This window comes from Strix aluco, chromosome 2 (assembly GCF_031877795.1).
Source record: "Strix aluco isolate bStrAlu1 chromosome 2, bStrAlu1.hap1, whole genome shotgun sequence".
NCBI lineage: Eukaryota > Metazoa > Chordata > Aves > Strigiformes > Strigidae > Strix > Strix aluco.
This window is the reverse complement of record NC_133932.1, coordinates 68,200,007-68,226,580: the sequence shown is the minus strand read 5'-3', so window position 1 is coordinate 68,226,580 and position 26,574 is coordinate 68,200,007. Positions and strand designations below refer to the sequence as shown.

Here is a 26,574-nt window from a genome sequence, read left to right as displayed (position 1 = left end):
TAATTAATAACAACAACAATAATAACAACAACAATAAGCCGGGCGGGGGTGCGAGCGGCGTTTGTGGGGGGTGCCACAGCAGCGCACACGCATCCCCCTCGACTCCCCCCTCCCCCGCCCGGCCGTGCCCGCCCCGGCCCCCCCCGCCCCCCGCCGCTCTGCCCCAGAGGCGCCCGCCCCTCGCCCGCCCCCTCCTCCCTTTGTCCGTCCCCGCACCCCGGGGTGCGCCCGGGCCCCGGCCGCCCGCCCCCCCGCAGCCGTCACGCCGGGAGGCTGGCCCGGCAGCCCCGGCCAAGGGCCGCCCCGTCGGCGGGGGAGGCGGCAAGGGGAGGCGGCGGCCGGGCTTGCCCCGCGAGCTGCGGTCTCTCGCGGGGAGCCGGCCCCGCGGCGTGAAACGCGGTATTATTTCTCGTCCAGCGGAAAGAGTTAAGGGGGGCGGCGGGGAGGGGGGGGGGGGGTGTGCTGGGGGGGGGAGCGAGGGGGAGAGATGCGACCGAGCGGAAACGCTGCGCACAGGCAACCTCAGTGAACCGCGGAAAAAGAGAAAGTGGCAACAAAAACAAGGGCAAATTGAACGCTCCTCGGGGACCGCCGGTGCAGCAACACCCTTCGGACATTCAGGGGACGCGCACGGCGCTGCTGCTGACCGCCGCCGCCCCACGCGGGACGCCGCCCCACACACGCTTCCCCCCACGGCGGGCTGCGCGGGGAAGACACGCGCGGGGTGGGCATCCGAATGGGGAGCGTGTCCGTCCCCCACTCCCGTCTCGCCCCCCGCCTGGCCCTGCCCGCCTCGCTCCCCTACTCCGCACGGAGTCAATCAGTCGGCCCCGGGAGGCGGGGAACCTCGCAGCGCCCCTCCGCGCCCCTCCGCGCCCGCGGAGCGAGCCCCGCGGCCTCCCGGCAGCCGGTGTGCAGGGCTCCGTCCAGCCCCCGGCAAAAAATACCGTGGTAGGTAGGTTTAGAAAAACCATTAAAGGGAAGCGTGCGGATCTGAAGGGCACTGGTAACTAAACCCCAAACATAACGATTATATATATATTTTTTTTTTGTTCCCATGCGTCCTCCAAAGGTTTCTTTTTTATATATAAAAGATCCAACACAGATTTCATTGAATAAATCTGAGATCTCCAGGTGCAGACGTTTGAATAGTCAGTGCCAGAACCCCATGTTTTCCTTTCCAGCCGATTTTGCTTGGATCAGGCTCAAAAGGCTCAAAAACCGAGTGAGTCTCGTGGTTTTGTTTACACTGAATGGGGAGGATAGGAACGGTGCCATGGGGCCGTCTTTCATTAATATACAGTGAGGATTTTGTCTAAATTACTGCTATGAATTTCACAGTACACGCTTTCAAAAGCCGTCTCAGGTGGCCTGATGAAACGTGATAGCGCCTCTGCAAACAGATCTACTTTCTTAATAAAAAAGGAAGGGGGGGAAGAAATCCCCCCCAAATAATAAAAAAATGTACACCCTCATAACAGCGACAACAAAAAATAAAGCTCGAGCTGGAGTAATGTCTTTTATTTAAAAAAAACCCAAAACAAAACAACCAACTTAGTTCCCCAACTCTCCCACCCCCTCCCTTGCAGAGTGTGATTGTTTTGTCTGGAAAAAAATCCAAAGTATAACAAGGGGAGAACAGTTAGTGCTGATTTTCATTTGCATAAATTTTCATATATTTTGGTGAAAATAATAGACTAGTGGAGAGCGGGGCTTAGTGGAGTCAGTGCAAAGGAAAATCTTAACATGGATCGTTTCGCTGGAGTTGAGAACATGCTTTTTCCCCCCTGTCACCTTATTAAAATCAAAAATTAAAAAAAATCTCTAAATCCTGGAAGTATGATCGGTAAGTGTTTTACATTTTTTTATCTACTTTTGTTTTCTTTAAAGTCTTCTGGATATATATTTTCAAAAGCTTAGGACAAGACAGCGAAACCCATGGCAACTGCCTGGAAGGAAACAGGCTTAAGAAAAAAAAAAAAAAAAAAAAGGGAAAGGGAAAGGAAAAAAAAAAATCCCACCAGCAACAAAAAGCACCTTAGTGAAATATTACATAAAAAGCATGGATTCATTCCAAAGCTCAAGGCAGCAAAGCAATTCTTCAGCGCTGGAAAGTCTTTCTGGTTACTACTTCACTTTTCTGGGCACTGTTAATTATTGTAACACCAGGACTCGGGGAGGGTTGGGGAGCGGGGGCGGGGGGGAAGGAAAAAGGAAAGCTCTCGAAAATATTACAGGTTTGTAGAGGAGAGGAAAGGCAGAGATGCGGGCTGTTTTCAAACGCTGCTTCTCGGAGCGGGGGGGGGCCGGGGGGGGATGGCCCGGCGGGCGGGGAGGGGGCCCGGCTGGTGCGGCGGGAGGGAGAGGGGCCGGGGCCGGGGCCGGGGCCGGGTCGCGGGTGACCCGGGCACCTGCTGGCAGCGCCGGTGCGGAGGGACGGGCGCGGGGGGGAGGCAGAGGAAGGTGCGGAGCGGCGGTGCACGCAGAGGGTTAATATTGTAACTAGGGAACAGACGGTTAAGCACAACATCTAGAGCTCTGTAGTGAAAGTCCATCAGAAAGAGTATAATCAATCAAAACTAACCAGGACATCCCTTCATTTTATTCTCCAAGGAGGTTGGGGCTGGAGGATTACAGACCAGATTTCACTTTGTTTCTCTCTCCTGACAGTCTTGCCTGTCTCTCCCCTTTCCCCGAATCCTGTCTAATTGAGAGGTGTAGGCTAATGATCTGAAACTCTTTTATGGCGTTTGGGTCAGTGTGATAAATAATGTGATAAATAATGTAGGATGAAATTAGTAGGCCAGATACCGCTCCTGAAAACTTTGCCGAGGCTTAAATATCCCATGACGTGACTTTCATTTATTTTAATTTTGCCGTGTTATTTGCATAATTTTTTTTCTCCCCCCCCTCTCCTTTGATGCTCTTTTGGACACACAATAGCTGGTGATCATTGTAATTTCCTAGAATTAGTTACTTCTTTGGAAACGGTCGATAGTCAAATCAATAAAATGGCTTGTAAAACTAGGGAGGTATAGGTTTCAATTTGGGGGGGAGAAGAATCGCTCATTTTCCACTTCTTGTTGACGTGCCCAGCGTCTCTTTTGACTGGGGTTAACTCTGTGTGCTCCATCGGAACAGATGCCGTATAGAGCTGCTCCCTCAAGATCATTTGTTTCCTTGATGGGGGAACATTTCTGAGCAGAACATATTGGTTGCCATAGAGAAAGAAATAAAAGGAAGAACACTAGTCACATTAAGCTATATGTTTGTGCACTGGGCTTTAGATAAAAGGACCCCAGTTCAAGCCAGAAAGAACGGGGCCAAACCAGAGCTTCTTAGCTTCACCAAAACTAGCTTTATTTTGTTTTGGACTTTTACGGTTGAAACATGTAAGCTAATTTTATTTGCTATCGTTAATTTTATACGATACGGTTTGCTGAGCAAAACCTACTTTCGGCGCGCTCCGCCAGGCGCCGGCCGCCCGCCAGGGGGCGTCCTTCACCCCCACCCCCCACCACCCCCCCGGCTTTCCCGTCCCGTCCCCGCCCGTCCCAGGGGGGGTGGGGAGGGGACACACACACACACAGCCTCGGGCTCCCCCGGTCCCTGGCCTCTGCCCCCCGGCATATCCCCGCCGCCAAGGCACCCCGGCCGCGGGGAGACAGCCCCAAAACTCCCGGGGCCGGCGGGGCGGGAGCGGAGAGGCGGGGGGGGGGGGGGGGGGAAGCGGCGGCGGCTGGTGGGAGGCTGACGGTTCAAAGGCCGCCCCAAAAGTGTCCCCGTGGGTGCGATGCCTCCAACCGACCCGAGGCCTGCGAGGGAGTGAGAGCAGCTAATTAAACAGAGGCACGGGCACCACGTTTCGGGGTAACCCGAGGTGCCACGCGTTTTCGATTTTTTTGGGGGGGTGTCCAAATAAGGCGCTTAAGCCTCTGGAGACGCAATAAACCAACTCGGTGTTTTTTACATCATTTAATATTTAATCGCCGTATTAATCCTGGAAAAGCAGCTTTTTCTTTTTTTTTCTTTTTCCCTTCCCCCCCCTCCCCAAGCTGGCCACTCCCCCCCCGCCCCCGACTTCTCTACCTGCGAGAGCCAGCGGCGGAGCAGGGGTCGGGCTCCCCCCGCCTCCCGCCCTGCCCACGCCGGCCGCACAACCGGCACAAGTTCTCACCGTCCGGGACACTTGCGGGCGTTAACCTCAACTTAAAACAACAACATCGACGGCGACCACAGTTTAGCTCGACGCGGGTCGGCTCTCTATCCCTTCCCAAACACGCGTCGTCTCAGCCCCTTAACCCCAAGCGCCCGCTTCTTTTCTCCTTTTCCCTCCCAAAGTGGTTGCAAGAGGGGATAGGAGTGTGAAATCTAGTTTTTTTGTGGTATTCCTGCCTAAACACGGCTGCTTCTCCCTCCCCGCAGGACGCTGATCACGGGCGCACACGCGTGGCTGCAGCATCCCCTAACGCACCTGCAAGGGGGATGTCCCAGGCAGCCCCCCGGAGGGTGAGGGGGGAGAGAGCGGCTGCCCCAGGGGGAGTGGGGGGGTGTTGAAGCCACTTTGTTCCCCCGCACTGGAGCCCCAGCAGTTTCCGTGCGACTGGGAAAGTTTTATTCCTTGCCTCCATAAAGGAAAGACCAATTGGAGCCCTGGAAATCACACAGCCCATAAATATGATAGAACCTGGCAAGATGAACTCCCCGCCTAAAAACCTAACACAGACACACACACACACACACACACACACACACAAAAGGAAAAAGAAAAGAGAAAAGTAATCAAAGAGAGAAAACGACCTACGAGAACATACACTTTTCATTTAAAGTGTTCGTGGGTCTTCATTTGGAAAACGGAGTCAAGTCTCCGCGTGTACTGACCGTGCGGGAAAATGGTTGAGATATTTACATGAACAAAACTTTCCACCTACCGCATTTGGCGAAATAAGCACTAGCAATATTCCAGACTAGTAAAACACATTTCCAGAGCGCAATTCTCCTCAGAAACGTGGTCGCTTACTCGAGATTTGCCGTAGTTTAGTGCACATTTCCCTCGCCTCTGAAGCGGGCGGGTTTTGGAGTTGAGAGAGCCCAGCAAAGTTCAGCATCCCGGCTTTGGGATTGAGCGGATTTTCCCCCAGCTTTCGTCTGCCCCCCCCCCCTTCCCCCAACCCTCCAAGTGTAACCTGCCTTCTATCTTAAACAAAACAAGAGTTAGCGGCGCAGCTCCTGCTGTATGCCTGCATCAGTCAGCAGCAGCAGGCTTCGGGGGACCGCCAAGCCAACAGAAAAACCGACGCTTTAAACCCAGCAACAAGTTAATTCGGTAAAAGTTAACTTTGCTGGCTGCCTTTGACAAAGTCCGGTTCGGCCAGGATCGCCGGGTCTGTGCCTGCAGTGGCACCCTAATTGTAAGAGGGCTATAGAGAGCATTTTTTTTCAAACACCCCCCCACCCCCCCACCCCCCTTATTTGAATAAACGCCTATTTTGTCCGAATGGACGGCTTCGGAAAATGGATGTAGAAGCGATACTGTCGCGGAGGTAGGGAAAAGAAAGTGAATGTTTACCGTATTTAGTATTCATTTACTTATAGTGGGAAATGATTAGGTATCTACTAATATAACCGTGGAGACCAACTGCCTAATTAGCATTTACAAATTAAAATGTTAAACATAAAGACATATTCCGTATACAGTCTGCTATATGTAAAACACATTCGTGCATAATACAGCAGTCAGCTGAAAACGTGAAGTTGACTGCCTTCCAGATATGTAGCGTTCTTGGCTAATGGGATCTGCTCTGGGTTTTCCAAGCTTACCCATACTGTAGTTCATAGTTCTTATGACCACGCCGATAGCTGCGCTAGGGATATTACGCTAACCAATCTGGAGAAAATAGGAAAATATACAGATTACTTTTAAAGGCTGACGATAATAACGATAAACACAATAGGCGAGCGGATCATTTCTCCATAGCTTTTATTCTGAGGGCTTCACTCGGAACCTTATTTATTGTTTTGAGCATAACAAAGCGTTTCGGGTTCTGTAATAAATTAGAACAATAATGCAGAACTGCACATGCAAAGCAAGATAGCTTCTAAAATAGGGGTCCTTTCTTTCCCAGCTGCATAATTCTGATATTACCCAACGTGTCGTGCTCAGGGTTCACCTCACACGGACGGTAATGAAAGTTGCCAAATGAATGGAACAATCTATCTGTTGACTTGAGCTCAACGTAGACACATTGCATAAGATGGAAACCTAATGCTCCCACCGACGTTAAAATCAGGGGGATATATAGTTCCAATCCAGCTCCTTGAACATGTAGATTTTTATTTATAAGAATAATTGTGCATGTAGCGACATAAAAAGGGGATTTACAAGTTGGAGTCTTTTAAAAGAGGCTGTGAAAACCTTAGCCCCGCTTTTATTAGACATGATATCATTCTGATTTGCGTGCTTGCCATCTCAATAGCGTTTCACATGTGAAAAAAAAAAAAAAAAAAAGAAAGATCCATATGCATTACATAGATTTTCTTTTACGCGCATAAGGACTGGCAGTCTCTTAGTGGATAAGAGGGTGAATAATTGTGATACACCAGAAAACAGTTCGTGCAGTTTGGCAGCTCTGTTTTTTATTATTAGATTTTTTGACATTTGAACTTGTCTATTGTCTGAGGAGCTCAGTGCAGATTGCAGTAGGTCAACCTTAAGGCTGCTCTTTTTGGCATTGCACACAAACATGCACACGCTGCCTGTTCTCCTTGCGTGAATGCAGCAGCTACAGTTTTATCGTGCATTTTTTTTTTTTTTTAATGCACATGTATTTATATTTATCTAATCCGCTTGGGGTTTTCACGGTCCTGTGGTTAGTTTGTACGCGCGTTCATTTTACACCCGTTCCTCCAATCTATATATTTGCCCGATGTTGGATACTTTTAAGTACTCAGTCGCTTTTACAGCAGTATAATTCCAGCATCACGATGTTTGATAAAAGGGACTTCTGTAGCCCTGGGATTAAATGACATATTTCCCCGCAGCTTCGCTCAACTCCATCATGACTCCTACAGTCAAAAGTTAACATTATTCATCATCTCCTCACATTTATTCCCTCCTCCCCTCTCTAAATTCAGCCCCGCCATCCGACTTCTGAAACAATTTCTCGCCGCCTGCTAGAGCGGGAGCTGGGGTGGGGAGAGGAGGCGGGGGGGGGGGCAGAGGCGGGGACCCGAAAGCCCGGCGGGGAGCCCGCCGCCACCCCGCGGCCTCGGGGGCGGCCCCAGCTCCGCCGGCCTTTCCGCGGGCGCGGAGCGGGCCGCGGCCGCGCCGAGGTCCCAGCAAACGCCCGCCCAGGCGGGGCGCCGGAGGAGAGAGAGCCGCTGCTGGGCAGGGAAATGCGAAATAGGGATGGATCCCCCCCGGGGTGGGAGGGGGAATGGGAGAGGGAAAACTGGATCAAGCCCGGGTAGGAGAGTCAGTTTGCGCTGGGAAAATCCAGAGATTGCGCCTAAATAATTTTTCCCTGGAGAGATTTGCGCCTCTTCCTCTTTCTTCTCTCCTTTGGCTGGTGCTGTTTTGAACTGAGGCTCTTCCCTCATCCTGCCCGGGTGCGGGGACTCAGGCCGAACAACAACCCCTCTCTTCTTCTAGCAGTCTTTCATTTAAATATGTATCTACATCCATATTTAAGTATACGCATATGCATATATAGTACACTTACATCCAGGCATGCACAGACGCATATACGTCTAGATTTGCTCCCCTCTCCCCTCCACTCCCCCCTTCCTTCTTTAACAAGCGCCTGATAACGCGTTTAAGGCTTGTTATTTGAACTCTCAGATCAGCATGCAGAAATGTAATTGCATCGTTTTTCATCAGGAAAGAAAAGAAGGAGGAAGGGGGGGGAAGCCCCCCGCCCCAGACACCCAGTGCTCGATAATCGCTGAGTCACCGTATTGGGGGTCAGTGGGTAAACACGAAGGAGAGAGCAGCATCTTCTTGAAAACCCCGGCGCAAACCGCATCCCTCCTCATCTCCAGCCTGGAGATCCCTCCCCTCCTCCTTCCCCTGGATTTATTAATCCGGACTTGGAATAAAGTGGCCCAAGTGCGGCCAGAGCCCTCTTTTGGGGCTGGATGCCCCCCTCAGGCGCAGTGGAACCCGCTTTGTTGCGGCGGGGCGGGGGAGAAAATCGACATTAAACTGCTATTTGGGCTGCCGGTGACGGTGACGGGCTTCGGAAGTTTTGGGGGCAGAGGGCAGGGGGGAGAAAGTGGGAAACACCCGCTAGTTCACCTAGGGATGTAAAGAAAGGGAAAGCTTTCTCCGGGATTGGGCTATGATCTGGGCATGTTTATTCCTGTTTAAACGCTATTGTTCCTGCCAGCCTTTGACACAAACAGAAAGGGCGGGGGGTGGGGGGTGGCTGGAACAAAGCTGCTCAAACCCAAGCAACCCCCAAAGGCGGAGGAATACTTTATTTTGTTCTCTTTAAAAATGTGTGTGTCAAGACTTTCTGTTTGAGGTTGTTTTTTGGGTCCCCCCCCACTCCCCCTGTGAGGTGAGCAGAGTGCCTGGCTGTGATTCACTTACCAGGGCCCGTTTAGAGAGGTACATGTCCCCCCAGGTGGGTGCCAGGGAGCCTCACAGGGACAGCTTCTTGGGCCCCTGGGCTGCTGGTGGGTTGAAGGAGCAGACTTGAAATCGGTTTGCGGCAAGGCCTGCAGTGGGAAACAAAGAGGCAGAAATGTTGGGAGCCCAAGGAGAACCTGAAATACAGAGAGGCATTGAGCTTCCCAGAGATGCTTCAGCTTCTCAGTGGGGGACAGAGCAGGATCCTTTTTGGGCTGGCTCTGTGCATTTGAGGGCTGGGCTGTACAGCCCACACTGAATCAGAGGCATTGTGTGCAAATGAATAAGTGCACATTGTTTTGAGATGCTGCTATTGTATTTGGGGTTAGGAGGAGGAGGGGGTTACATTTTGTGTGTGTGTGTGTGTGTGTGCGCGCGGGTCTGTGTGCTTTCGAAAGGTGAGTGCAGATTGCAATAGTTGCTGCTCTGTTTTTGTTTGTCAAACAGGGCCCTTCTCTTGGGAGAGGGGCATGTGGCGGATCCCAGCCCAGGATTACATTAATCAAAGCATTATTTCCCCAGGGATGCGCAGCACAAATGATAGTAAATCCTAATAAAATTGGATCGCTGAGAAATTGAACGCTTAAAGTAATCTGCTCTGCCTGATAAAAACTTCAAATTTATAAGATATTATGCATCCCCACCCCCAAACACCTTAGGTATCATCACTATGTGTGTGTGTTATACATCTATCTGTAGGAGAGAAATCACTGCTCAGTTTAACAGGCCCATCACTATTGAATATATACATAGATATAAGTGTGCTGTGTATGCACACGCACATGTATTGCACACACACACATGCAGAGTCATAGAATAAGCTCAAATCTTTATCACATAACAATAATAACTATGGTTAATCTTTTAAGGACTTTGCATACTCCACCTTTGCTGTGGCAGGTGCGGTACAAGGCTGGGACGAGGCTGTACACAGTTGTGTACCAGTGCTGTAATCTTGTTTGGGGACCCTGTTTTCTCTTGCTTTTTACGGACATTCACCATGGGCCTCCATGACAGCACCTGTGATCTCAGCCCCACTAAGAGCAGCTTTGCTTTTTAATGCTGGGACCACGGGGGTGGTAGGGAAATGAAAAATAAAAATAAATACATGGACAGGAGCATTTGAAGCTGAGTTTAGAGAGCCTTTGAGGGGATGAGCTTCAGAAGACTGCCTTGCACTGGGTTGGCATAGCTGAAAGAAGGGAAGGTGTTTCCAGTCCAGTTATTTTGCCTCGGCCATGCAGCCCCTCCACGCAGGGCCAGGCCACCACCTCCCCGCCCCTTGGCGAGGGCCGGCGAAGGCTGGGGTAGCCGCTGGCCTCTCGCTAGCTTCAGACCCTCAGTCTCAGCTACTTCCTCTCTGCAGAAGGAAAGTTTGTTTATAGTCGCAGCTGTACGACATGACAGTAGGCTCAAAGAGACCCACTGTCCAGCAGGAAAGAAAAAAAAAAAAAGCTTTTTTCCCCCCTTCTCCCCCTAAAAGACGGCTGCGCTTCCAAATGTGAAAGGGGCAGAAGGCATTTCCACTCACCCAGCTGAAACTCTTTGAAAGGCTGCGAGTTTCCCCCGCAGTTATAAATGCCTATCATTTCTCTTAGCCTTGCCCTCCCTCGCTGTCCCGGGAGCCTGTCCGGCCGTAGGACCCCGTTTCCCCCCGCGGGAGCCGGCCCTGCCGAGGGCCCCCACTCGTGACCGGTCCTGCCTACTGCCCTGCAGCAGACGCGTCCTGTACGCTTCTCCCTGCCCCTTTCTTTTCTGGCACCGCTAGGCAGACCAAAGGAGGCTGATCCGTTCCCCTGGCGTGGGGTTTTCCTGCCCCGTCCCGGCCCTGGGGGCTGGGGGGACACACCCCCCCCCTGCCCTGCCGGTAGCTGCCCCCCCCCTCCGCATGCGGGCAGGAAGACGGGGGTGGGGGGGGAGCTGAGCCCTCTCCCAGCCCCGAAATGACGCAGCCCTGCTCCAGCATCGTCTCCCGTTTGGGCTGGCTCCATTTCAGGAGCTCCGTCTCCCCCCACCCCCTTCTTCCCAGCCTTCCTCCTTCCTCCTCCTCCTCGCCTCACCGTCACTCTCAAACCCCCCCCCCGCCCGCTCCCCCCGCCGCCCCAAACTCCTTCCTCAGGACCGTGGGATGCTGGTGAGCTCTGGTGAGAGTTGCCGGTCTCCATTTCCAAGCGGGGAGCCGCCGGGAGCGGTGAGGCAGCTGGGGGGGGCGGGGGGTGCTGTGCGGCCCGGGGGGAGCATTGAGGGGGGTGGCAGAGAGGCGATGAATGAAGGTGGGGGAGAGGGGGCGGCCCCGCATCCGCGCACCCCCTCCACCACCCCCCCCCCCCCATCTGGAGCACCCCTCCGCTCCCCGCCCGCCCCTGCCCTCCGCCGACAAGGCGCAGCGCCGGCTCCGCGCCCCTCCGCGCCCCACGGCGGGCAGCGCTGCCCCGCGCCCCCCGACGGGGCTCCCGCCGTGCCCCGCACGACTCCCCTCGCCCTCCCCCACGCGTGTGCGGAGCGGGCGGGCGGGGACCCACTCACCCCGCCACTGACGGTGCCTCTTTTCCTCTATCCCCCACCCTTTTCCCAAAAAAAAAACCCCCAACCCAACCACCCACCACCCCCCAAAAAACCCATTCATTTGCATATCGTTTGGCACCCTCGCTCGGTATTTCCCCCCCCCCCGCCCGCATTCTTTTTACCCCCCCTCCGCCCCCGCCCAGACCGACGCTTCTCCCCCCCCCTTCCCCGCATCCCGGGTGCAACCGGATGACAAAAATCAAAGCTGGTTCCAATTTACCCCAGTTGTCTTCCTTTGAACACTCATAAGGTAGGTATGGGGGGGTGCTGCGCTCCCACTCCCCGTGTGTTCAGCAAGGTGCCTTCCCGCCCTCCCCGCCCCACTTTCTTTTCCTTAATTGGCTCTATCTTGATGTGCACTTGTTTTGTTTAGCCTATTTTACCATTGCGGACGAGATAGGCAGAAAAAGGAGCGTTTGACTTGGTATGTCTCTCTGACTCTCCCCCCCCCCCCCCCGGTTAATTTGCATTTGAGGTCTAATTCATATTTCAAAAACCTGGCGTTTGAGGACCGTATAAGAACAGGGCATTCATTTCTGTTTCTGAGGAGGAGACTCTCCTGTATTCGCTCTTCTCCGTATAATTTCATTGTGTTCACAAGTGACAGGGATTTGCATCAGTTATTTTGCGTGGTTTTTTTTTTTTTGGTGAAGAGTTGGATCAAATGTAAAGAAAAAAACCCCTTATTTTTTAACTTGCAAAGGGAGCAAATACCAGGCATTATAAAAGGAACATACATTATTAACAATGTTGCAAACTTAAACTTTAAGGCACAGACTATGTATTCATATAAACATATTAATCTGCATTTCTTGGAGTTGGATTTCTAGCTCCTGAACATCCGATTTTGATGACAGTGAGAGAAAGTCAACTATACAAATACTGAGGTATATTTATAGTTCCTTACATCTATTTACAGGTGATTTTACTGCTGTTTGCTACTCTTGCTCCAGCGGTTTGTAATTATTTCACTCCTGAAAGGCATTTCGTAGGATTAGATGCTGCTTTACTCATTAAAGATTCATTCAGCCTGTCCGGGTATAACTTCCATCCACATCTCTGGAAATAGTTATGTGGCCATGTGGACTTTATGGAAAGATTATAAAAGATACATGGTCATATAAAAAGATTCTGTTTTATATCCACGGTTCTTTCAGTTCTTTGGATGTGATGAAGAATCCGTCTACGTTTAGGCCTTTATAGGTCCTTTAAGGACTTCCTTCACATATTGTATTCGTATCTATAAAATGGATTTTATTTATATATATACCGATTATATGAATGGCATATGTTGCATAATATGCATATGAGGCATTTCAAGTATTTCTACATGCACACAAATTTATTTTTCACAAATGTATATGTGTGCGTACGTGCGTGTTTATACACGTGTGTGATGAAATACATGCTGGAAGGGAAAACTACCCAAAATAAAAAATGTTCATAAAGGAAAAGCTGTTAAGGTAGTTCATTGGGAGTTTGCATCTGGTGCCTTGCAAAAGTCACTTAAGTTACAGACTTTACTGTAAATATCTACATACACTCCCATCTCAGCATAAAAATATTTGTGCATATATTTGTCCTTCTAGAACTAACTAAACAGAGCTATGAATGATGCCTAAAAAGATGCCACTGAGATAAAAAACTTATAAAATAGTAATGGAATATGGAATTTTATATAATGCCAACAACTTTAGCATGATTCTTGGCATAAGCAATTTAGTGCAATTTCATTTGTCTGAACCAGAATGATATTACAAAGTGAATTAATAGAACATTAGTACTGAAAAAAAGAAACACTTCTTCCTTTGAAATATGAAGTGCCACTAACTTGAGATGAAACCTGAAAGTCAGTGAATAATATATGGGAAATATTAATATTTTAAATGTATCATATTTAAAATTGCTGTGAACTTAAACAAGGTTTCATATCAAGAAAAAACAAGTAATTCATTTTAGGTGCCAATTTTATATGCAACATTTTACAAATGAAGCAATTCACTAAAGAAGTGAAGTCAGGTATGTAAGCATATTTTGTTATTTTGCACATGAAATACGGTCATTATGGAATATGAATTTAATTTGGGAAATGATAAAAAAGAACATTTATTTTATTTTTCTACTGCGCTGCAAGGAAAACATTTTTAAGTAACTGATTAATGAGATGAAATGAACTGATACGGCCCATAATACCTGCATGGGCTTTTATACGTCGTGAAACCGCACCACAACGGGACCTTTATAAAAAGTATGAAGTCAGGTAATGCAATCATATTTTAAATGTAGAGTGGGAGTTGATAACGATTCAGCTTGATGTTGTAAAAAGCGAGCCCTCTGGCACTTGGCATTACATTATTTAAAAATTACTCCTGCAAGGAAAGTTAGTAGAAAGATTGTAGCAGGGTTGAATCTCAGCACTAAAGCTCAGGGGCAAATTGTGGTGCAACCGCCTGCCTTGCTGTTGGTTTCAGTAGGGAGAAAGTGTAGCCCTCGGACCTCCTCTCCTTAGGACAAGGTCTATTGACTCCAGTGTTTCACTGCCCTGCTCCAGCAAACAGTTACAGCTCAGCCTCTGGAAACCAAACCTTGTGCTCCTTAAGATGGGCCAAATCCTGCTTGTCCCATTCATTGAAGCCACCTGGAGTTTTGTCTCATTGCAATGAGCAGGATCTGGCCCTCAGTCCACTCCCTGGTGTCTCCAGTGGACATTAATATCAACGGAGGGATTATTTTTTGCATTTATTTGATGTGGATGGAGTTAGGTCTGAGGGCTGCGTTGACCTTGACCTTACAACTAAGCCGTCTGAGGGTTAGATCCTACCCACTTTGGCTCTGGTGAACTAGGCCAGCAATAATTGCAGTTGCTACGTATGATACATAGGATACGTGTGACTGGACATTTTGAACAGTTGGGCAAAATGTGTATCTTTGCACTGATGGAAAGGGCTGGATGCCTATGAGCTTAGTGAAGAGGGCAGTTGCATGTTTTGGGAAAGACTCAGGCTGTCATGAGAACTGTAAGCACTTAGGAACTGCCTTGGTGGAGGACAGCAAAAGTCTGGTTAGTCCATAACCTGGTTCCCACCAGGAGCCAGTCACAGGTGCCACACAAGAAGGCAAGTTGTTGTTGGTGGGAAGGGGACACGCTTGTCACCTGCCACACAGCAGATCTCTTTCTGGCCACTTCTGCCCAAAGCCCTGGGACATTTGCTATGCTTCCCCCTGTTATCTCCCATTAATTTCAGTAGCTTACGTTTTCATCACAAATGCTTAGTGTCCTTCTGAAACTCACTACAGATATTTTAAATTCAGAATAACTGTGATGGGGAAAAAAACCCCACGCTTTTCCTTTTTAAACTGTTTTACCATTTTATCACAATTTGTTTAAATATACATTTCTCTGCTGTGAAATAACATTTCTTTCCACGTTTATACCCATATGCACAATGCTAACTCATAGCAGAAACAACATTTTAAAACACTGTGTCATGCTTATAGGATAATTATTAATCTTGTCAGAATAAAAAGCATACTAAAAGTACTCCATACAAAGGTTTGTGCCTTAACGTTTTTGAAAGTTTTTTTTTTTTAAGTAATCAGAGATGTCATAACAGAGGGAGAAACTATACGATATATAGCGCGTAGTAAAAGTAGATGACTCCTACAGGACTATTTAGAAATATACAAAGATTATTTTTTCTCCTTTTGGTTAGCAGACTACTTGATGAAAAGGTATGTTTTTATTTTTATTCCTGCTTATGTCTTACAGTTCTATGAAGATGATGTGAAACTACAAATTCCAAATTTTAGTAGCTATAAATGATATAAAAATAAGGAAGAGAAATGTTCATGATATGTATCTGGAGGGATAAATACACAATAATCATGCAATCTGATAGCAGAAGGAATAACTGTTTGACAATAAAACCAATGCTAAATACAAACGGAATCATATTGTTTTAGTGAGAAATACAGCAAATAAAATGATATGACAAAAAGCCACTTTTGAAACTCTATGTTTAGATCTTTTCCAGTTGAATGTTCGTTTTTAATGTTTTGTGACCACCGAGATACAGTTAGCAAACAAGTTAGTCAAAACTTCTCTGTCTTGATTTTCATATCCCACATCTACAAATCCAAAAAAACCCCTGTTGCAACCCCATTTAAAGTTAAGAAGGTGGTTTTGCTGTTTGTTGCTTGGGTTTTGCTTGAGACTTGATTTTGCATACTCTGACTCGTGTGCTGAAATTGCTGGGGTGTGTGAGCAGTGTTTGTAAGGTCATCTACTTATTTTGTGCAGGATGGCCATTTTTTTCATACCGGGGGTTCATACAGGCACAGGAAAGGGGTACTGCAGGAAAGTACCCCTCTTCAAGGGCATTGGGCATTTACCCCTTCATTTATGAGAACCGTGAAAACTCAGTAATTTTTTTAAAAAAGCGGCCACTTTTCTGTAGAAAGTCAAATGTAGACATAGAAATCTGACTTCTGGTATCTCTGGCTGAAAAAAAATGGTAAAATGCTATAGCTGGAAATTTCTAGTTTTATCTTTGTATAGGTTTAACATCAGCCCTACAGATAGAAAACACAAACCTACCTTTCCCCATGTGATAACTCTTTGTGTTGCCTTTTCCTTCAGAGAGGTAGGAGAAATGATTAAACCGATACTGCCCTGAAAAAAACAGACATCACTAATAGAAATTATTGTTTATTACTCAATTAAGAAAATAAGTCTGAAACCTGAACAGGGTGAATTATGATTCTAAATGCTGATATTTTGACTTTCTGAAATTAGGATCTTAGTACTGAACTCTTCCAGCTATTTCTTACAACTATTCGGAAAGAATAAGGTGCAAATTTTAAAGACCTGTTAGAGGGACAGCTTTCTGCACCATGACATGCTGAGACATAAGGAAAACATAGCAAATGCTCTGAGGAGCAGCCAGTGGCTGGAGAGAGGAGATTTTGTCGCAGACGCCTGTGCGCCGGTGAACCCCATAGCAGGTTGCACGCACCTGGGGTTATGGGCTCTTCTTCAGAGGAGGAGAAGCAGGAGAACCAAAACCTGTGACTGGTTACCAGTGAAAGTCCCCTCAGTGCAGCAGCATCAAGTTTTGGGACCAATTTTGGCTGAATGGTGTCAAGCTGAAAATGAGAAAGGGGCCCAATCCAAAGCTTTGTGCAACCCTGGCGCCCATACTCGGGGAATAATTTCTTTGTCTGCAAGTGGTGGGTGAAGCCATGACCCTCCTCCCAGCACAACCAGGGACAAATCAGCCCCGTGACCCCTGGCAGGAGCTGAGGTCCCCGGGCTGGGAGTGGTGCCCCTCTTTGTTGTGCCTAGCACATAAGGACAGGGCTCCCCTCTGCATCCTGGCCCCTACTTCACCCTTTGGTTTCATCTCTAACCACGCTGCTAGGTTTTTGTTTTATTTTAAATCCTGGATTCGCCTAGAAATGATTGGGCTGTGCTCACCACCGGCTGTCTTGATAGGTTCGAAAATCCTGGGAAACCTCAATACTGGCATTTTATAAACACAGTAAGCAAAGCACACTGGAATATTAATGGATGAAACACATTTTAAAGGGGCACCATCACATTGTAATTTTGTCTGTTAAAATATATCAGCTAAGGGCAGTTTGGGAGAGTTGCAGCAAAGCCACAAGTGTTCTTCACAATTTAAAGCTGCTGTGTTTTAATTATTTCTTTTTTTTTTTTTTTTTTTTTCTCCCCACTGTAAAAGCTCCCTAGAGACAATGGGGGCTGTGACACTGAGGAACAGGTTATCCTGACTGCACAGGGAGTGCCATAAAAACCACAAAATGGACACATGGAATAAAATACACCCCCCCACCCCCCCTTCCCAGTTTCTCTAATTTCTGGTGCTTATGGTAGTTTTGTTACATCAGCAACGGGTTAAAAGGAAAAAAAACACAGATGGAAATATGGTCCCTAAACTGACAGAGCCTCTTTAAATTTGCTTGAAGAACCATCTCAGGAAAAAAAAAAAAAGACAAAAAAAGAGGACATACTACACTGTTCTGGATATTATTTGTTTAAATGCAAATTTATGGAGCTGGCCACACACCAAAAATTGGAGAGTTTGGTACTGCAGTTGCTTTGGTGTATTTTTCAGCATTGTAATGGGCTACAGGGAGACAAAGGAGAATATGAATATATGGCAGTTGATATTTAGATTTGGGTGACATTTTTGCTTGTTGTAACTGTCATTTTTAAAAATCCATTTTCCTTCTATCATGCTATTGAATCGCAGCAGACATTGATATAGAAAAGCTGGAATTATTTAATAACCAAAATTAGGAGTGATTTTTGTACTATATTTCTCATTACCAACATCTCGACTGATGAGGAATCCTGAGGTTCAGGCTAAACTTGCCTATGAGGTAGAAAGAGTTAGATGATAGACGGACCTCTTCCTCACCCTTCCCAAACCAGTTTCTTTATAAAGCAGTAGAAGGCAAACCCTTTCATAGAGCATCGAAAAGCAAGCTCAAGTATGACACTACTATCACACCTTTCATGGTATTTTTTTTCAGGACTCTGCCCTCGATTTTAGTCCAAAGGAGCTGCTTTTGGGAATTGCGTGTCCAGCTCCAGTGTTTGCCTGCTGAGGAAGAGGTATGCCCTTTGTCCCTCACCTGCAGATGGCTTGGATGCTTTTACTTTTCTGAGGCGAGCACTTCCCAGTGGGCTGCATTCAGAAAGTGCTTTTCATAGCATTAGTACAGAACCAAGTTACAAAAGAATATTAATCTAATACATTCCAAAATTCAAATATGTGTGATTAATAAGCATTATTATCTATAAATAAGGCTCTAATGATACTTTGGCAGTGTTGTAAACACAAGAATCAGAAGCAATTATTGTCATTATTGTTCTGCAAGTACTTTCCATGAATACCAAATGGTTATTACTGTCCAGCTCCTTGGCACATAGAAATCCTGTAAAGAAACAGTTGTCAGTCAGTAAGTCTGGCCAGTTGCTGCTAACTACATTTGTCTAAAATACAGCGTACCTAAAGACAAAGCCTGCAAGTTATTGAAAGCAAGACAGTTGTTGATTTAAAAAATTCTTCTTTGTGTTTTGCACCCCCTCAAATGATGTTAAATAAAGCCTATGAGAAAGTTTTCACATCCTGTGAGATGAACTGTTTGTGTGATGGCTGTGATTAAAAATGGAAACGGATTCTCTGCCAAAAAAGCTGCCCTTCTTTGTGCGAAACCCACAAAGGTGAGAATGTTCCAGCTGAAAGGTGGTGTGAAAATAATGACAAAGTCCCCCCTCAGCTGTTATAGGTAACCCACGACTAGTTTTCAAGGAAGCAGGATGAAAGGGGCATTCATCCCTGTCATGTTTACCTCTCCTCAGTTTGTACAGGTCCCATAGACTCGAGTCACGCTGGTGGCCAGGTCCCACTCGCTGTGACACCCCCACTCGCCTTCCTTTGGCAGTCTCACCTCCCTCACCAAACCTCACCACTTTAGACGGCGCCAGCCAACAGCAGCATTTTGTGGTGGGTGTCATGTTGTTCTTCAGATGCCAGGGTGTCATCGCGAGCGGGAACAGTGTGGGTCTGACTCTCCGAATCTGCAGAAAGAAAAAGAAAAAAAAAAAACCCCAAACCCCAAACAGTAAGCTTTACTTTCCAAATGTGTTCAATTCTTCTTTCCTCTCCTTGATATTTGGGGCGTGCAGCACCCTATACCATGTGGTTTAACATTTTGTTCTCTATTTGTAGGTCAACATTTCCATGATTAAACTTCATCCTTTATTCAGCCTGTTCTGGCTAGGCTTTGCAGCACATGTGATATAAGCTGTTTTCACAGCTAGTAGGCCAAATCTTACTCTGGATAAGGGAGCCAAACATATGTGACTGAGTCAGACACTTAAATCAGCTCCCTGGTAAATGGGAGATAACTCCAGGTGCAGTGTTGAACACTGAGAACCAAAAAAGTGGGAAGGGTGGCCAGCGTTCCTCCGTGTGGGAAAGGAGACATCCTATGCACACAGACAGTGAAATCATAGCCCTGCCCGAATTTTGCTCTCCCACGTTTGCCTGAGGGTACGGAGCCCTTGTCACTGAAGTAACTGGGAATCTTTTCATTGACTTTGGTGGGCTCGGGATCAGGCCAGCCTGGGGCAGGCTCGGCTGCAGCTGGACACAGGTCAGACTTGCGCAGGATGGGAACAAGGTGGAAGGAGGCAAGGCCCTTCCTGGAGACCCCACCTTGCACTTGCAGTGTGCACAAGGTGGTTGCTGGGGGGACACGGAGCACCCCGCCTACGGCACGCATTTCTTTCACTTACCCTCTTTTCATCACCCTTACATATCTGGCTCATTTACTGACTGAGGCTGGTGACTTCTTTCATCTGGTGACAGGTATCAATTGCTGTAACACAGGGTTGGACTGGGCGACCTCTCCTCGTAAATCAATGGAACAATTCCTGGAAGTGCTGGCCACCTGGAGTGAGCATTACCCAACCCAGTACTCCTCGGTGCAGAGGATTTGCATTAAAGGACTCTTTCTGGCTGTATGGCCAGCAGCCCTCCTTCTCCTGTTTTTCCTTGCCATTGCCCACTAACTCTGGTAAGTACGAGGAAGCCTACAGGGCTCATTAAGTGCAAACAGAAGAGCCAGATGAGCAGTCAGGTGTCATATATGATCCGGAGCTGTTATGTCATTGCTGTGTGACATTCCTACTTTCACCAGGGCTGGATGGGTCCTGGCTGTTGGGCTGCTACACAGCAAACACCAGGGCTGACTAGAGTGAGTAGCAAAGGAGACCTCCTGCAGCAAGTTCAGGGAGGACACATTTTCCTCAAATGAGCAAGGCTGTACCCTCCCTAATATTGCAGGACTGCGTTTCATCTATTATTTGGTGATGAACTGGCACAAGGGAGTTGGCAATGAAACATTTCCCTCAGGAATAAGCCCTTCCAGAGCTCCACTTGGGCTGACTCCCTCAGTTAAAGGAAATATTGGCAATGCAGAGAGCAGGACTTTCAGTGATTTTTGCTTTTATCTTTTTTTATGGCACCCATCCTTTAGCTTTTGTTCATTTGCTGTGATTTTTTCAATAGATTTTTTCATTTAGAAAAAAACATCTTCTGCCCAAAACTAAATCTGCTCGTGAGATTTTCAGTGGATAAGCTCAAATAATGAATACTGTGGCTGTGAGCACTGTGTTACCCACTGTTTAGAAAGTCCTGTCCTGATAACACACATGGTGGCATGTAGGATCAAGTGGATGCACTACTCTGAAGCTTTGAGGACCTGCCTCATGGTTAGGCAAATTCCTGGGCATGCATGTGGGCATCTGATTGACTTCCCTGCCATTGCATTGGGAAGAAAAGCCTGCTGGCTGCAAGAAGGAAGTTGCTGAGGACTTAATAGAGGGCAGGAGCCTCCAGTGCTTGTCATGCGGTTAGGGGCTGCTGTCCTGAAGTGAGGCCCAGAAGTAGATGATGTGGTCTGGTGTGCCTGGGGACATGAAATAGTGCAAGGCAGAGGGAGGATGAATCGCACACTCCTGAAAAACAACAGGGAGAGTACCACGATTCCGCCCTCTCTGACGTGAAAGTTAATCAAGAATATGCTGGAATAAATCCATATGTGCTTCAAAGACACATCGGTGTCAAATTAGTGGAAAGGAGAGGGGAATTCAGGCCAGTAAGATCTGCTGATAGGGTCAAGTGGCCTTCCTGTCCCTGGGTTTGCCTTTTGGAAACAAACTGCACTTTGGTTTCACTTTTAAAAGTGTGAGCCAAATTGTGATGCTTACAGAATGCAAGAGGAGAGGAAGAAGATGGGAAAATCCTGTGATCAGGGTACGAGAGGATCACACCACGGTACGGTGACGTGAAATTGAGGAAAAGCAAATTAAGCTTTTTCTCTGCAGTTATTTAGACAAAGGAAGTTAAGTCACCATTTTCTTATACTTAAATAAGAGCCTCCCTCTTCCATGGTATAAAAGATCTCGTGATCACACAGGAATGAATTAAGACTGTGGTACCAGATGTAATTTCAAGTTAATGAAGAGACAATGTATTTTGTATTATCTTTTCTCATGTTTCTGATTGTCTTTTTTTGGGGTTGATATTACTGTAAGTAAATACATTTGTCTTTTGTTTCATTTTCCCCTTGTGACCTATTTCATTTAATTAGAAGGAAATGTATAATAGGAAATGAGTAGCATCACACTGGGCTCCATCCAAAGCCTGTGAAATCATCAGGAATCTTTCCCGGGCTTTTCATAAGCACCGGATCCAGCCCAGCAGAAAAGAGGGGCTATTTCCACCTTATCTGGAAGAATGTGTGCTGCCAGCATAAAAATATTACAGTGCTCGGTTTAAGATCTGGCCCAGATACTAGGGAAGGATTTTGCTACTGCATATGCCTCTCTGTGCCACATGTTTCACATCTGCAGCAGCACGTCAAAGGATAAAGGTTCCTAAAACCTTAGCTCTGAATATACATATAAAAAGAAGATACAAATTAAGGAAAAGATAAAAGATATTGATGGAAGTACAGGAGATGCTCTTCAACATGCATATTATTGACTCAATAGATTGTTACGGCTTCAGAGCTATTAGGGTCTGCTGTGTCAATGTGTACTTAGGGACTGTTTAATATGCAGATGGTTGACATGACAGACCGAAGCCATTACAGTCTATCATGTCAGGGGGGATACATGAATACGCACTTTGCCAACACTGTAAAAAGTCCCTTTAAAATATAGTTGCTGTGCATACTTAGCTGCTTTTAAAAATAATTTAATAGGTTTGGTTCTTCGGATGCCCAGAGATTACTACAACAAAATTTATTTCCAAATTAAGCCATTTTCCACATGGTATATGCAGTCAGGAGGACAGGGTGTAATCTCAGATACACAGCTCCTATCGAATCTTGTAAAATTATCTACTGCACTTGTGCGTGTGTAGAAGAGATCAGAATCTATCTGTCGGCATGTGTCTTTTTGAAGAATATAGTTTTGTCTTTTTGAGGGGTAAGGGAGAATGTCGTCTCTTTTTTCATTCAAATAATCTTCAGTAGCAATTAAATAGCTTATGCTACCTAAGAGATCAGTTATTACAAGATAAGCAGCATGACAGTTTGGAAAAACTGAATAAGTCTTTGATTATTTACTAAGTTTTGATATCTGCTATTTGCCTGAAAATGCTAAAAAGTGAAGTATAAGATACAAACATGAAAGGCTCATTTGATCATCATAAGGAAAGGAATCAGTAGTTTTGCTTTTCTTTTCCTCAACAACTTTTTTTTCATTAAAATAGCAATGCCAAGTGTTGTGTTTAATAAGATTTTTTTTTCATTTGAATATCAAATGGAAAAATACAATTAAAATATTTCTGCTTTTACATTAGTCGTAGGCTACATTTCAACAATGCATATATCTAAGAAGCTCAACATACACATTTGGTATATATTAGATGCTTCTAACAGATGCCCAGACCTCTTCCCCTGATTTTTAATGTTCTTTTTTATGGCAGCGATCCAGGGACATTTTAATTTGCAAGTCTGTGAACTTGGAAATAATACTTGTAGTGGGGCATTACATCTAGTCCATTCCCTCTTAAGTTTATTGTCATGTGTCACCTAGCTCTGATTTTAGCTGATTTGCTGGACTGAGACACACCATGCAACTCCAGTGCAAAATTCACATAGCAAAAGCACTCTGCCTTGCGAATAATAGTAACTGTGCAACATTATAAAGGCCTTTCCTCTTATCTGTGGGACAGCTGGGGGGCAAATCCTGCAAAGAAGAAGTGTGTTTTCAAGCAAATGTGATGACTGATTTTCTGACGGCACATTTTACCACCTGGTGCTAACAGGGAGACCACTGGGGCAGCTGGAATAGGGTGACGAGGGGTAGGGCAAGTGCCAGGAGGTAGAAAGTATGGAGAGGACATTTTCCACAGCCCGTCACACATGTTCTCCTGAGTCTTCTTTGAGATTTCTGCAGTGACACAGGAAAGCCAGGAAAAGCCTGGGGGAAAAAAGAGGTCCAGGAAAGCTCAGGAGGTGGCTGCTTCTTACAGCTGAATAAATCGCCCTGCGCTCCAGGAGAGGCCCCTAATGGGAAGATGCCTCTCCCTGTGCTGAGTTACCTCTGCAACGAGGAAGGACCAAGCAGCAGGAGCCTGAGCTGCAGGAAAAACGTATTGTAGCCTCAAACAACATCAGTGTCGGTGGGGAAGGTATGCTTTGCTTTGTCCCTGGACCTGGAAAGGTGGGGGCATCTCTGTGGTTGCCTCTTGGCAACGGGTGGTGACCACGGCTGTGGGACCAGCAGCCCCCACACCCCTTCCCACTTCACCTCTGGCCATCCGGGGTGGCGGGGGGGGGCACATTTGGCTGTCCAGGGCTCTGCCGTTCTCCTTCCCTGGGGCAGCCCTGGGAGCTCCATATCCCTCTCTCTGTGCACCCATGTGCAGGGAAACAGTAGCTGAAACAGGCATGTATGAGGGTGTGATGTGGAGCGCTGCGTTACCTGGTGCTAATCAATAAAGCGAAAATGTAGCTTTTTGACAGCACTTGTAATTTTGACTATTGCAATGGTGTGCCATTTCTTTGAATGCAGTACGCTTCTGTGCCCCATTAAAGCATGGCTGGCATCGCTTTCAACTATTCACAAATGCTGAGATGTTGAAAAATGTAACATTTACAAAAGATACATCTGGTGTATATTTACAAGGCTCAGGAATCATTTAAATAGTGCCTGTGCCATCACCATATTAGGAGAAAAGTTAGTCCCAGCCCCATATGTGAAGTCAGTAGTCAAATGTGTTCTGGTTGAAATTCCACTGATACGATATAGTATTTTGGGGTATTAAACATGAACATACCACACGGGGCATAATACCCAAATGTGGTAAGTATAGACTGGCTTAACGTGTGTGATAATTGCCTATACGCACCTGTTTCAAACTATGTGGTCCGAAGAGGATTATGGGTTTTGAGGGACAAAAGATTAATTTTTTTATTAAAGAAGAATCTTTGGCTTCTCACTGTGAGAGGTCGTCATATTTTTTCCAATTCTGTAATGAGAATTGTAAGACCTACCTAGGAATTGAGGAAAAAGATGTTGAACAGCTTCCCCTATATCACATAACATGTTGAGGACAAAAAAGTGTTTGTCTCCTCCTGCCAGTGCAATACCACTTAAGCTACATTTGAAAACTATTTTTTAATTAATGTGATGGGTCATATTTTCACCACTCTAAGGCAGGACATTCAAGGTAAACCAGATACTCCCTTTCTCAGTCACACAAACATGAATTAAGCGTGTAGCATCAGAATTAATTTCAGTTTCTACGTTTGTAATTGAATCTAGCTCAATGTGAACTTTTTTTTTCTGCACCATCACATTGATATCTGGATGTTAGTGACATTATTTAAAGCAACAAATCAACCTATAGTGTTCAGCTATACTTTCTTTATGTCATTTGACAGTAAATGGAATAAAAAAAAGTTACTTTTCTCTAGGGGCAGATTTGTTAAAGGGTTTTCATCTTTTGTCAAGATATTTAATCTTGGAATGTTACAAAAAAAAGTGCACGGTTTGTACAAGTGCAGATTTCTGCATGCACAGTTTACTTGATTGCTAATTTGGATGAACACGCTTAGACTTAACACAGGCAAATGAGAGAGGAAAGAATTTTTGCATATATCCTTCTGAGTCAAGTGTGAGTCCCTGGACTCTAAGGGAAGCAGGTATCCACTTTTGGGGCTGAAGGCTGTCACTCTGGATCGCCCCATACATCAGTCTCAGTTCATGCATGCCAATGAGAACAAATCCTAACAATGAGCTGTGGAGTGATGCCAGCAGAAATGAACGTTTCTGAGAGCTTCGGGGTTTTGGAAAAAGCAGCTAAAGCTGATTCCGTGGCACTCGCCACTGCTGACTAACTGAAGGAGGGTGAGATTTTGGCGAAAGCCTCCCATGTAATGGACAATTCTGAACACACCTTTGTTTTCCAACAGGCTCAGTAAAGCTGATATGGGACTATAGAATTAAGCCAAAATACCCAACCATGTTATTTCCTCAGAGGGGTTCACTGCAGAACCACCTATCCAAATTTATTAGCACTCCTAGTAATTATTATCATTAATTCCTGTTAGTAAGCCTGTCCCTCCATCATGGTAGCGATCATGTGCTGGGATGTCTACTGCTTAGGACATCATATGCCTTTGGAAGTGGATGATTGTTTAATTGATAGATTGTAAAGATGGGCTGACCTATTGCTTTTTCGTGTTTTGCTTTGCTTTTGTTGCCTGGACTCTCGCAGCTCCTTAGTAGCTTTTCTGATCCATCATGTCAGGCTGGCAGCTGTGCCTCTGCGCTCTGCCTGCCTGCCCACCCCAAGCCAGATTTCAATCTCAGATGCATGGCATACCCTCCTCCCTTGCTGTCCTCTCACCAGAGAGCTGATTTTGCCTGCACCTCTATTAAACGGCTTGATTTTAACAGGAACAACTGCTTTCTCCCATGGGTCCTCTCAATCCAGGGCACTAGGTGTGCAAGGACAGAGGAGGGCACATTCCCAGATGTCCTTAGGTGTGTGCTACGCATCTGAGATCAGGCTCCCGCCTGACATCTGCGGGCTGAGCCCCTGACCCACCCCAGCGAATGGTCCCGCTCAGTACCGTGGCCATTTTCATTTGGAGATATTTCCCCCACGCTGTGTAACTTCTGCCCTTACTGGGGACTCCCTGCTTCTCTCAAGCTTAATTTCTCTGTGGCATGCAGGCCCACAAAGGACAGCGCTTCAAATGAATAAACTCCATTTTACATCAGTCCACCTGAAAAATTGTCCTTGGAGGTTTTCACCCCCTCCCCAACAGCAGGAAAAAATGATTGGAAAACGGTTGAAATTTTATAAGCAAATTCTCAAGAAGGAACAGATTTTTTTTACTGCCAAGCTGTATAATAGGTGTTTTTGAGAGGTCGTTAACTTCAACAGTATAGTCAAAAACAGTGTTACACCCCACACTGCATCCTTCGTTAAGCAATTAAGTTACTGATAGGCTTTTACATTTATTTACCTTGATGGAAAGATATGTTTACTCAACCTGAGTACAAATCAACATGAGGAGGTGGAAGTTCAGAGTAAATTTGACTAATGATGTTGTGTCTTCATCCTTAAAAGAAAGAAAAAAACCTCCCTGCTTTTGATGCTATTTTATCTTCATTGGAAGGGATCCGAAATGATCCCAACTGTCATGTGAGCACTCAGTTAGGCTCAGATCCTCTTTGATTGCAGCTGAACATCTCTCTCTGTTGGCTTATACCTTCCCTTATATGAATACAGCGTACAGCACTTCAGGTTGTTTAT

The 26,574-nt window shown here is 46.4% G+C and overlaps 2 long non-coding RNA genes across 2 annotated transcripts; one reads left to right on the top strand and one right to left on the bottom strand.

Annotated features, from left to right (window-relative positions):
* The first annotated feature begins 1,691 nt into the window (after positions 1-1,691).
* Positions 1,692-19,737, top strand: LOC141919480 (uncharacterized). Its single transcript, XR_012621984.1, has 3 exons — positions 1,692-1,846; positions 17,756-17,837; positions 19,600-19,737. It is a non-coding gene; the product is annotated as an uncharacterized LOC141919480 (long non-coding RNA).
* On the bottom strand, positions 5,964-10,325 carry LOC141919481 (uncharacterized). The gene is made up of 3 exons (XR_012621985.1): positions 10,164-10,325; positions 8,594-8,721; positions 5,964-6,044 (listed from the first exon to the last, which is right to left on the bottom strand). It is a non-coding gene; the product is annotated as an uncharacterized LOC141919481 (long non-coding RNA).
* Positions 19,738-26,574: the final 6,837 nt, after the last annotated feature.